The sequence below is a fragment of the Nerophis lumbriciformis genome, linkage group LG11 (assembly GCF_033978685.3).
Source record: "Nerophis lumbriciformis linkage group LG11, RoL_Nlum_v2.1, whole genome shotgun sequence".
NCBI classification, from domain to species: domain Eukaryota; kingdom Metazoa; phylum Chordata; class Actinopteri; order Syngnathiformes; family Syngnathidae; genus Nerophis; species Nerophis lumbriciformis.
The window spans coordinates 48713328-48726369 of NC_084558.2; the positions used below are offsets into that span (position 1 = coordinate 48713328).

Consider the following 13042-nt stretch of genomic DNA (forward strand, 5'->3'; position numbering starts at 1 on the left):
AATAAAATAAGATAAATAAATTAAAAAAATTTTCTTGAATAAAAAAGAAAGTAAAACAATATAAAAACAGTTACATACAAACTAGTAATTAATGAAAATGAGTAAAATAAATTAAAAACATTTTCTTGAATAAAAAAGAAAGTAAAATAATATAAAAACAGTTACATAAAAACTAGTAATTAATGAAAATGAGTAAAATTAGCTGTTGATGGTTAGTACTATTAGTGGACCAGCACGCACAATCATGTGTGCTTACGGACTGTATCCCTTGCAGACTGTATTGATATATATTGATATATAATGTAGGAACCACAATATTAATAACAGAAAGAAACAACCTTATTGTGTGAATGAATGGGGGAGGCAGGTGTTTTGGGTTGGTGCACTAATTCTAAGTGTATATTGTGTTTTTTATGTTGATTTAATAAAAAAAAAACAAAAAAAAACGATATCGACAATTTCCGATATTACATTTTAGCCGATATTATCGGACATCTCTAATATATATATATATATATATATATATATATATATATATATATGTATGTGTGGGAAAAAAATCACAAGACTATTTCATCTCTACAGGCCTGTTTCATGAGGGGGGGGTACCCTCAATCGTCAGGAGATTTTAATGGGAGCATTCACATACCATGGATTATATAGGGCACAGAGTGGGTGGGTACAGGCTGGCCTAGGGGCGTGGTGATTGGCTCATGTGTTACCTAGGAGGTGTTTCCGTCTATGGCGGCATGTTGTTACAATTTCGCTGCGCTTGTTGAGGGATGACAGGTCTGGACGGTAAATAATAAACAGTTTCTCTTTCAAGCATAGGTTGCATCTTTTATTACCACTATTGTAAGGTGTGCTGGATGCAAGAATTTGCCATGTTATTGAATATTCAACATTATTGTCTTTGAGGTCCCAAATGTGTTTGCTGAGTTCTGTGGTATTTCGCAGGTTTTTGTTCCTGAAAGAAGCCTTGTGATTGTTCCATCTGGTTTTGAACACATGAGCCAATCACCACGCCCCTAGGCCAGCCTGTACCCACCCACTCTGTGCCCTATATAATCCATGGTATGTGAATGCTCCCATTAAAATCTCCTGACGATTGAGGGTACCCCCCCTCATGAAACAGGCCTGTAGAGATGAAATAGTCTTGTGATTTTTTTCCCACACATACATATATTGCGCTCTACTACGGTATCGAGCACAATTTTTTGGATAACCTTATTAAGACATATATATATATATATATATATATATATATATATATATATATATATATATATATATATATATATATATATATATATATATATATATATATGGTAGTAGTTTGAAAAGTATCAAAAAGTATCGAAACATTTTGGTACCGATACCAAAATGATGGTATCGGGACAGCCCCTATATGTAGTAGACTTGGTGAAAAAGCAGAAAATAGCAGCGGTTTGAGTGGAGATAAGGAAGTTCCTCCCTGAGTTCCCATCTCAGTGTCTCCTCCTCAGCCCCTGCAGCCAGCGTTGTACACGACAGTACGCCATGCCGTGTGTTATTTCTATACACCTCCCCCAACCATCTCTCCTCCTTCTCCTCCCTCCTCCCCCAGCGCCTCACTCGCGCTTCCCACCTCCGCCAGGCAGCAGCCTCCCTCTCGCCCTGCTCTCGTCCGACTGCAGCATCGAGCGGCGGCGGCATCGAGCAGCAGTATTTCGGCGGCGTGCCTGCAGGAGCTCACACACGTCCCCACTCTCTGCTGAGATGCCGTCTAAAAGATAAGATGGTGAGTCCTTCCTCTTTGCCCTCCCTCCTCCGTCTTTCTCGTGCAGCGTCACCGGCGGGTGCGAGTCACGACGCCGTGTGCTCAAACTGACAGAAGTTTGCCCGGATGGATGGAAAAGTTGAGCGTGATCTTCTCGGCGGCTCGGAAAGTTCTTGTTTATGGCGGAGGAGCGTCCATGAAGCGAGGCTGCAGAGGGTGTGTGTGAGGAGGTGCTGATGGTGGTACGGAGGAGGGGGCGGACACACACACACACACACACACACACGCGCGCGCAGTCATTATTCAGGGGCGCGCTGCAGCGTGAGCAGGAGTCACGGAACCGAACCTCGCCGTGGATTGATGGCCACCGAGCGGGACAGCCCGCAGAAATCTAATTATGGGACGCGACGCACGTCAAACGGCGGCGCGTTGATGGATGTGTGAGCAGCTCCATAAAAGTCGTCTTGGGGAAAGTTTGGGTTCTGGCATCACTTTGAATTTAGCTTTGGCTGCCGCAGGAACCAACTGGACTGTAGCAGCTTATCTAACCCAGCAGGCACACGATATTGAAACAACGTTGACAACTTGTTGAATTAGGTTCTGACGCTGAGCAACTCACAAATGCAACGTTGAAACAACATGCTTTTTGACAATGTTTAATCAATGTCAGGTTGTGACGTTGATTTGACCATTGAAATGTGGTCATTTCCCAACCAATATTCTACAACTCAAATATAACGTTGAAACAACATGCTTCTTGAAGACGTTTAACCAATGTTTGGTTCTGATATAGATTTGACCATTGAAATTTGGTCATTTCCCAACCAATATTCTACAACACAAATACAACGTTGAAACAGCATGCTTTTTGGCAACATTTAATTAATGTTTAGTTGTGACGTTGATTTGACCATTGGAATTTGGTTGTTTCCTGACCAATATTCTACATTTTAAACATAACATTGAAACAACATGCTTTTTAACAACATTTAATCAATGTCGGGTTCTGACGTTGATTTGACCATTGAAATGTGGTCATTTCCCAACCAATATTCTACAACACAAATACAACGTTGTAACAACATGCTTTTTGACAACATTTAATCAATGTCGGTTTCTGACGTTGATTTGACCATTGAAATTTGGTCATTTCCCAACCAATATTCATACGAGACAAATCCAACGTTGAAACAACATGCTTTTTGACCAACATGCTTTCTGACGTTGATTTGACCATTGAATTTTGGTTATTTTCCAACCAATAATATACAATATAAATAAAACGTTGAAACAACATGCTTTTTGACAACGTTTAATCAATGTCAGGTTCTGATGTTGATTTGACCATTGAAATGTGGTCATTTCCCAACCAATATTCTACAACTCAAATACAACATTGAAACAACATGCTTTTTGACAAGGTTTAGTAATTGTTGGATTCTGACGTTGATTTGACCATTGAATTTTGGTCGTTTCCCAACCAATATTCTACAATATAAATATAACGTTGAAACAACATGCTTTTTGACAACGTTTAATAATTGTTGGGTTCTGACGTTGATTTGACCATTGAAATGTGTTCGTTTCCTAACCAATATTCTACAACTCAAATACAACGTTGAAACAATATGCTTTTTGGCGACGTTTAATCAATGTTGGGTTGTGACGTTCATTTGACCATTGACATTTGGTCGTTTCCCAACCAATATTCTACAATATAAATATAACGTTGAAACAACATGCTTTTTGACAACGTTTAATCAATGTTGGGTTCTGACGTTGATTTGACCATTGAAATGTGGTCATTTCCCAACCAATATTCTACAACACAAATACAACGTTGAAACAAGATGCTTCTTGACGACGTTTAACCAATGTTGGGTTCTGACGTTGATTTGACCATTGAATTTTGGTCGTTTCCCAACCAATATTCTACAATATAAATATAACGTTGAAACAACATGGTTTTTGACAGCGTTTAATCAATGTCAGGTTCTGACGTTGATTTGACCATTGAAATGTGGTCATTTCCCAACCAATATTCTACAACTCAAATACAACATTGAAACAACATGCTTTTTGACAAGGTTTAGTAATTGTTGGATTCTGACGTTGATTTGACCATTGAATTTTGGTCGTTTCCCAACCAATATTCTACAATATAAATATAACGTTGAAACAACATGCTTTTTGACAACGTTTAATAATTGTTGGGTTCTGACGTTGATTTGACCATTGAAATGTGTTCGTTTCCTAACCAATATTCTACAACTCAAATACAACGTTGAAACAATATGCTTTTTGGCGACGTTTAATCAATGTTGGGTTGTGACGTTCATTTGACCATTGACATTTGGTCGTTTCCCAACCAATATTCTACAATATAAATATAACGTTGAAACAACATGCTTTTTGACAACGTTTAATTAATGTTGGGTTCTGACGTTGATTTGACCATTGAAATGTGGTCATTTCCCAACCAATATTCTACAACACAAATACAACGTTGAAACAAGATGCTTCTTGACGACGTTTAACCAATGTTGGGTTCTGACGTTGATTTGACCATTGAATTTTGGTCGTTACCCAACCAATATTCTACAATATAAATATAACGTTGAAACAACATGCTTTTTGACAGCGTTTAATCAATGTTGGGTTCTGACGTTGATTTGACCATTGAAATTTGGTCATTTTCCAACCAATATTCTACAACTCAAATACAACGTTGAAACAACATGCTTTTTGACAACATTTAATCAATGTCGGTTTCTGACGTTCATTTGACCATTGAAATTTGGTCATTTCCCAACCAATATTCATACGAGACAAATACAACGTTGAAACAACATGCTTTTTGACAACGTTTAATCAATGTTGGGTTCTGACGTTGATTTTTACCATTGAAATTTGGTAATTTCCCAACCAATATTCTACAACACAAATACAACGTTGAAACAAGATGCTTCTTGACGACGTTTAACCAATGTTGGGTTCTGACGTTGATTTGACCATTGAATTTTGGTCATTCTCCCAACCAATATTCTACAACACAAATACAACGTTGAAACAACATGCTTTTTGACAAGGTTTAGTAATTGTTGGATTCTGACGTTGACTTGACCATTGAATTTTGGTCATTTCCCAACCAATATTCTACAACACAAATACAACGTTGAAACAACATGCTTTTTGGCGACGTTCAGTCAATTTTGGGTTGTGATGTTCATTTGACCATTGACATTTGGTCGTTTCCCAACCAATATTCTACAATATAAATATAACGTTGAAACAACATGATTTTTGACAACGTTTAATCAATGTTGGGTTCTGACGTTGATTTGACCATTGAAATCTGGTCATTTTCCAACCAATATTCTACAGCACAAATACAACGTTGAAACAACATGCTTTTTGACAACATTTAATCAATGTCGGTTTCTGACGTTGATTTGACCATTGAAATTTGGTCATTTACCAACCAATATTCATGCGAGACAAATACAACGTTGAAACAACATGCTTTTTGACAACGTTTAATCAATGTTGGGTTCTGACGTTGATTTGACCATTGAAATTTGGTAATTTCCCAACCAATATTCTACAACACAAATACAACGTTGAAACAAGATGCTTCTTGACGACGTTTAACCAATGTTGGGTTCTGACGTTGATTTGACCATTGAATTTTGGTCATTCTCCCAACCAATATTCTACAACACAAATACAACGTTGAAACAACATGCTTTTTGACAAGGTTTAGTAATTGTTGGATTCTGACGTTGATTTGACCATTGAATTTTGGTCATTTCCCAACCAATATTCTACAACACAAATACAACGTTGAAACAACATGCTTTTTGGCGACGTTTAGTCAATTTTGGGTTGTGACGTTCATTTGACCATTGACATTTGGTCGTTTCCCAACCAATATTCTACAATATAAATATGACGTTGAAACAACATGATTTTTGACAACGTTTAATCAATGTTGGGTTCTGACGTTGATTTGACCATTGAAATCTGGTCATTTTCCAACCAATATTCTACAGCACAAATACAACGTTGAAACAACATGCTTTTTGACAACATTTAATCAATATCGGTTTCTGACGTTGATTTGACCATTGAATTTTGGTTATTTTCCAACCAATATTCTACAATATAAATATAACGTTGAAACAACATGCTTTTTGACAACGTTTTATCAATGTCAGGTTCTGACGTTGATTTGACCATTGAAATGTGGTCATTTCTCAACCAATATTCTACAATATAAATATAACGTTGAAACAACATGCTTTTTGGCGACGTTTAATCAATGTCGGGTTCTGACGTTGATTTGACCATTGAATTTTGGTCATTCTCCCAACCAATATTCTACAACACAAATACAACATTGAAACAACATGCTTTTTGACAACGTTTAATCAATGTCAGGTTCTGACGTTGATTTGACCATTGAAATTTGGTCATTTCCCAACCAATATTCTACAACTCAAATATAACGTTGAAACTGTCAAGACGTGGACTATGGTGTGTTTGTTTTCCCGAGATGCAAGTAAAGCTGGACTGGTCGTGGCATGAAAGTAAATACATATTTATTTATAACACTCAAAGGAACAAAAAGCGCGCTCAAGGCGGAAGTACAAACTTGACTAACGAAACAAAAAGACTTGCACGTGGGCAAAAAACTGTGAACAATTAAACAAAAACACTAACTGTGGCATTAATAGAAAAAACTTACTTGGACATGGCATGAAGTGCGCAGAGGTAGACAGAGTGTGACAGGGGTATGAATGCGGGATGTCACCAGAAAGACAAACTGAAAACAATGAACTTAAATACTACAGACATGATTAACGAAAACAGGTGCGTGACTCAAAACGTGAAACAGGTGCGTGACGTGACAGGTGAAAACTAATGGGTTGCTATGGTGACAAACAAGAGTGCACAATGAGTCCAAACGTGGAACAGGTGAAACTAATGGGTAATCATGGAAACAAGACAAGGGAGTGAAAAGCCAGAAACTAAAGAGTCCAATAACTAAACAAAACAAAACATGACTAAAACAAAACATGATTACACAGACATGACAGAAACAAGATGCTTTTTGACAACGTTTAATCAATGTTGGGTTCTGACGTTGATTTGACCATTGAAATTTGGTCATTTCCCAACCAATATTCTACAACACAAATACAACATTGAAACAACATGCTTTTTGACAATGTTTATTAAATGTTGGGTTCTGACGTTGATTTGACCATTGAAATTTGGTTGTTTCCTGACCAATATTCTACAATTTAAACATAACGTTGTAACAACATGCTTTCTTAACGACGTTTAATCAATGTCGGTTTCTGACGTTAATTTGACCATTGAAATTTGGTCGTTTCCTATCCAATATTCTACAACTCAAATACAACGTTGAAACAACATACTTTTTGACAACGTTTATTTAAAGTCAGATTTTGACGTTAATTTGACCATTGAATTTTGGTAATTTCCCAACAATCATTCTACAACGCAAATAAAACGTTGAAACAACATGCTTTTTACAACGTTTAATCAATTTTGGGTTGTGACGTTGATTCGACCATTGAATTTTGGTCATTTTCCAACCAACATTGTTGATCCAACGTTAGACATCAACGTTGTCTCAATTTACAAACACAACTTTTTTGCAACGTTGTTTCGAGGTCAGTTTTAAAGGACATGTACGTATAATCAATGTTGCATTAATGTCTTATGCCTGCTGGGTGTCCAAACTTTTTCCACCGAGGCTGAGATACTGAAAACTTAGGGGTAGGGGGGAGCATTGTCATTTTCGTAAACAAGCTTAAATGCACAAAAGTGCATGAGCAAACGCTACAAATGCAGAAATAAAAATGGACAAACATAATTAAACAAATACAACGGGAAAATCACATAAAGCAGTGTTTCTCATTGTTGGGCCGAGAGCGCCCCCTAGACGGCAAAAAGGTATAAAAGTTGTTTTGGCAAACTCTACATAAGGCCAAAGCCTTCAACCAAACAGAAGGGCCTCATGTCCAAATGTCAGTTTGGCTCCCATTTCCCCCCAGAGGACAGAACTGGAATTACAGGGAAAACAAACAAACAAAACATAACTTGACAAAAATTGTGCTCCATACACTGTAAAAACATTTTTTTTAAATCGCAAAATCTTGGGTAAAATATCGGCAGTTGTGGTTTCCAGGAATTCACTATATAAAAAACAGTATAGAACATTACGGTACGTTGCTGTTGAATCTGTTATTTTTACAGTTAACTGTTTTTGCTTACGGTAAATTATTATGGAAAAAGCGGGTATATTGTTAACATGTTTACAAAAAAACTCCTAGAGAATTTCCGGTAAAATACTGGCAGCTGTAATCACCGTAACTAATTAGGGCCAAATTTTAGTATTGCCAATCAACCTATTTCTAGGTCTTTGGAGGTGGGAAGGAAGGCGGAGCACCCACCTTGTCACAGGGAGAACATGCAAAAGTGTAAAGAAAGTGTAAGAAAATGGTGCAAAATGTGAAAATGTAAACATAGAGAAAACTGAGAAGATCAATTTTAGTTAAAGTTACAGCTGTGCTCTAAAGGGTGAGCGCGGATACGGTGGAGTGGTATTAGCGGTCTTGGTGGGGATGAGCGCCTTGCATCATTTACAGACCACTTTGGTCTGACTACGATCCATTTAAATATAATAACCATTCTGTCCAGGTGACTTTTCCTCTTTTATCCACAAAATCCAAAACCAGTCAAGTTGTCACGTTGTGTAAATGGTAAATAAAAACAAAATACAATGATTTGCAAATCCTTTTTAACCTATATTCAATTGAATAGACTGCAAAGACAAGATATTTCATGTTTGAACTGGAAAAGTTTGTTATTTTGTGCAAATATTAGCTCATTTGGAATTTGAATCTTGCAACATGTTTCAAACAAGCTGGGACAAGTGGCAAAAAAGACTGGGAAAGTTGAGGAATGCTCATCAAACACTTATTTGGAACATCCCACAGGTGAACAGGCTAATTGGGAACAGGTGGGTGCCATGATTGGGTATAAAAGCAGCTTCCATGAAATGCTCAGTCATTCACAAACAAGGGTGGGGCGAGGGTCACCACTTTGTCAACAAATGCCTGAGCAAATCGTCAAACAGTTTAAGAACAACATTTCTCAATGAGCCATTGCAAGGAATTTAGGGATTTCACCATCTACGGTCCGTAATATCAAAAAGTTAAGAGAATCTGGAGAAATCACTGCACGTAAGCGATGATATTATGGAACTTCGATCCCTCAGGCTGTACTGCATCAAAATGCGACATCAGTGTGTAAAGGATATCACCACATGGGCTCAGGAACACTTCATAAAACCACTGTCAGTAACTACAGTTGGTCGCTACATCTGTAAGTGCAAGTTAAAACTTTACTATGCAAAGCCAAAGCCATTTATCAACAACACCCAGAAACACCGCCAGCGTCGCTGGGCCCGAGCTCATGTAAAATGGACTGATGCAAAGTGGAAAAGTGTTCTGTGGTCTGACGAGTCCACATTTCAAATTGTTTTTGAAAACTGTGGACGTGGTGTCCTCTGGACCAAAGAGGAAAAGAACCATCCGGATTGTTAAAGTTCAAGTTTTGTATGTAGTGTAATATATTTGGGAGGGTTGTCATCTTTTTATGGCTGTAGAGTAGAGGAGACAAGGACATCAGCGTGGATCTACGTTCGATTTATTTTGTGAACAAATGAGCTACCGTGTCAATTCCGGTCCTTCAACAATCTCTATTTCTCCGGGAATCAAAATATATATTATATGTAGCCTGTTATTTGCGCACTATTGACAAGTGATGCATCGAAAATTGGGTTGTCTTCAATAGACTTAGCTCACCGAAAACGGATGTTGTGATGAAGTATCCACTTCCGCTGGCGACTGTGTCTTTCCAGCGCACACCAATGACGCAGCTGATGAAAAAGTTGCATTCAGGTCGGATTGCGTTTAGACCAGGGGTCGGCAACCCGCGGCTCCGGAGCCGCATGCGGCTCTTTGATCACTCTGATGCGGCTCAGCTGCATACTGCATACTTGCCGACCCTCCCGATTTTCCCGGGAGATTTCCGTGCCTCTCGTAGTAAACTCCCGGGATCAATATTCACCGATTTTCACCCTAACAATAATAATAAGGGCGTGCCATGATGGTACAGAATTTAGCGCCCTCTACAGTCTATACAAACAGCGTGCTAACCCAGCCTTTTGTTGGATGCATCTTCTACTTGTACACGTAAGTGACAGCAAGGCATACTTGGTCAACAGCCACACAGGTTACACTGACGGTGGCCATATAAAACAACTTTAAGACTCTTACTAATAATGCGCCACAGTTTGAACCAAAACCAAACAAGAATGACAAACACATTTCGGGAGAACATCTGCACCTTAACACAACATAAACACAACAGAACAAATACCCAGAATCCCATGCAGCCCTGACTCTTCCGGGCTACATTATACACCCCTGCTACCACCAAACCCCGCCCCCATCCCAACCCTGCTCCCCCACACATCAACCTACCTCCCCCCTCTCCGTGCGTCGGTTGAGGTGGGCGGGGTTTGGTAGCGGGGGTGTATAATGTATCCCGGAAGAGTTAGGGCGGCATGGGATTCTGGGTATTTGTTCTGTTGTGTTTATGTTGTGTTAAGGTGCAGATGTTCTCCCGAAATGTGTTTGTCATTCTTGTTTGGTGTGGGTTCACAGTGTAGCGTATTATTAGTAAGAGTGTTAAAGTTGTTTTGTACGGCCACCGTCAGTGTAACCTGTGTGGTTGTTGACCAAGTATGCCTTGCTGTCACATCCGTGAGCAAGCAGAAGCCCCATACAACGTGTGGCTGGGCCGGCACGCTGGTTGTAGTGGGCGCTAAATGCTGTACCATCACGGCACGTTCGAGAGAATAGTTGCCTTGAAATTCGTGGTTTGCCGGAAAAATCGGGAGGGATCACAAGAATTACGCTGTCAAGCGCCATTCATATAAAACTCGCGGGCCGCACTAACATTCAATTTTCATATTAAGGTGAGGGCCGCATGTCTGAGACCCTTGGTTTATACATAGCACAAAACAAAAAAAAACTTTGTATGCAGTGTTATTTCATTTTAAATTTCAAAAGATTTTTGTGGCTCCCATTGTTTTCTTTAATTTGTGAAACTGGTCAAATTGGCTCTTTGAGTGGTAAAGGTTGCCGACCCCTGGTTTAGACCAACGTCACTGTCAGGTTCAAACACTGATGACATCTGTTAAACAAGACAAGATGCAAGGAATTAAACAGAGACAGAATTAAATTTGGCTCAATTGAGGAGAGACGTCTGGACTGTACTCTTTGTACAGTCTCACCACGCTCTGACGAAAGATTGTACGCCTCCTCTTTTATTTGGACTTTCCCTGATTACATGGCAACAGCTGTTTCTAAGGGAGGGGGGTCGTAAACAGCCATCGCCTTTGATTGCAAACAGTTCAAAGAAAAGGTCGTAAAAGAGTTCAAAGAAGCGGTGCCTGGACGGGAAGTCTGGTCCTGCTTCCTCTCCGCTTTGTAGTTCTCGGGGCAAGGCAAAATCTTTCTGTGAATTGCAATGCATCAAAGAAACAGAACACCTTCATGTTGCTTCCCACCCTACACAGTGGAGTTTTACAAGCCTTCTTCTTGGTAGGATCAAAGACATCTTTTGTCTTCTCGCCGGGAACTCTTGGCAACACAAAGTTTTGTGATAACTTAGATACAATTATTCTAACAGTCACATTTAAAAAGATCAGATTCCAATCAGATTCAGGTCTACCTCCTAATGTGGCTGGCAAAAAAAAAAAAATCAGACCTGTGTCACTTGAGGGCAAAAAAAATCAGATTTGGTGTGCAGTGTAACTGGGGGGTCTTAATAGTAGCAAAGACAAGTGTGGCGAGCAATAACTCCTGCTAATACAGTGTTATATAATCATTTTAACTTTTGAGGTTTTGCATATTTAACATTTATATTTCTGGCTGTAACAGGCAAAAGTCAAGAAAAAGTGCAATGTTTTGTTTGGTTAGTGTTGTCTGGGTCTTGCCACCTTCTCCGGGCCAGAAGTGGTGTGTGAAGGATCAAGGATCCGTAACGCCGGTGATGATCGTTAAACAAAAGTCTCTTTATTGACAAGCGAGCAACACTACAGGTTCTGCAGACACCTGGAGAAGATTTAGCCAAAGGATATCCGACTTGATACCATCTCAGTTCGTTAGGTTCACGGTACAGAATTTGACCCTATCACGACTAGAGATGTCCGATAAGAGCTTTTTTTGCCGATATCCGATATTCCGATATTGTCTAACTCTTAATTACCGATTCTGATATCAACCGATACCGATACATACAGTCGTGGAATGAACACATTACTATGCCTAATTTTGTTGTGATTCCCCCGCTGGATGCGGAAAAAAATGCCAACATGGCACTGCCATATTTATTATTGAAGTCACAAAGTGCATTATTTTTTTTAACATGCCTCAAAACAGCAGCTTGGAATTTGGGACATGCTCTCCCTGAGAGAGCATGAGGAGGTTGAGGTGGGCGGGGTTGGGGGGGGGGCGGGGTTGAAGTTTGTAGGGAGTAGCGGGGGGTGTATATTGTAGCGTTCCGGAAGAGTTAGTGCTGCAAGGGGTTCTGGGTATTTGTTCTGTGGTGTTTATGTTGTGTTACGGTGCGGATGTTCTCCCGAAATGTGTTTGTCATTCTTGTTTGGTGTGGGTTCACAGTGTGGCGCATATTTGTAACAGTGTTAAAGTTGTTTATGCGGCCACCCTCAGTGTGACCTGTATGGCTGTTGACCAAGTATGATGGCATTCACTTGTGTGTGTGAAAAACCGTAGACATTATGTGATTGGGCCGGCACGCAAAGGCAGTCGCCCCCAATATTGTTGTCTGGGTGGAAATCGGGAGAAATTCGGGAGAATGGTTGCCCCGGGAGATTTTCGGGAGGGGCACTGGAATTCGTGAGTCTTCCGGCAAAATGGGGAGTGTTGGCAAGTATGACTGGGAGACGCAACTGCTTTGTACTTCTCCCTACGTCCGTGTACCACTCAGTGTGACCTGTATGGCTGTTGACCAAGTATGATGGCATTCACTTGTGTGTGTGAAAAACCGTAGACATTATGTGATTGGGCCGGCACGCAAAGGCAGTCGCCCCCAATATTGTTGTCTGGGTGGAAATCGGGAGAAATTCGGGAGAATGGTTGCCCCGGGAGATTTTTG

At 39.7% G+C, this 13042-nt stretch overlaps 1 protein-coding gene across 3 annotated transcripts in view; it reads left to right on the forward strand.

The window, feature by feature from the left end:
* The window catches only part of LOC133610286 (synaptic vesicle glycoprotein 2C-like), a 143698-nt gene that overhangs the window by 5242 nt on the left and 125414 nt on the right, over window positions 1–13042 (forward strand). For all 3 annotated transcript variants that reach the window (XR_012050724.1, XM_072914162.1, XM_072914161.1), the window contains exon 2: window positions 1607–1780. The gene's annotated coding sequence lies outside the window, so the exon portion shown is untranslated. The remainder of the gene's footprint in view (window positions 1–1606; window positions 1781–13042) is intronic.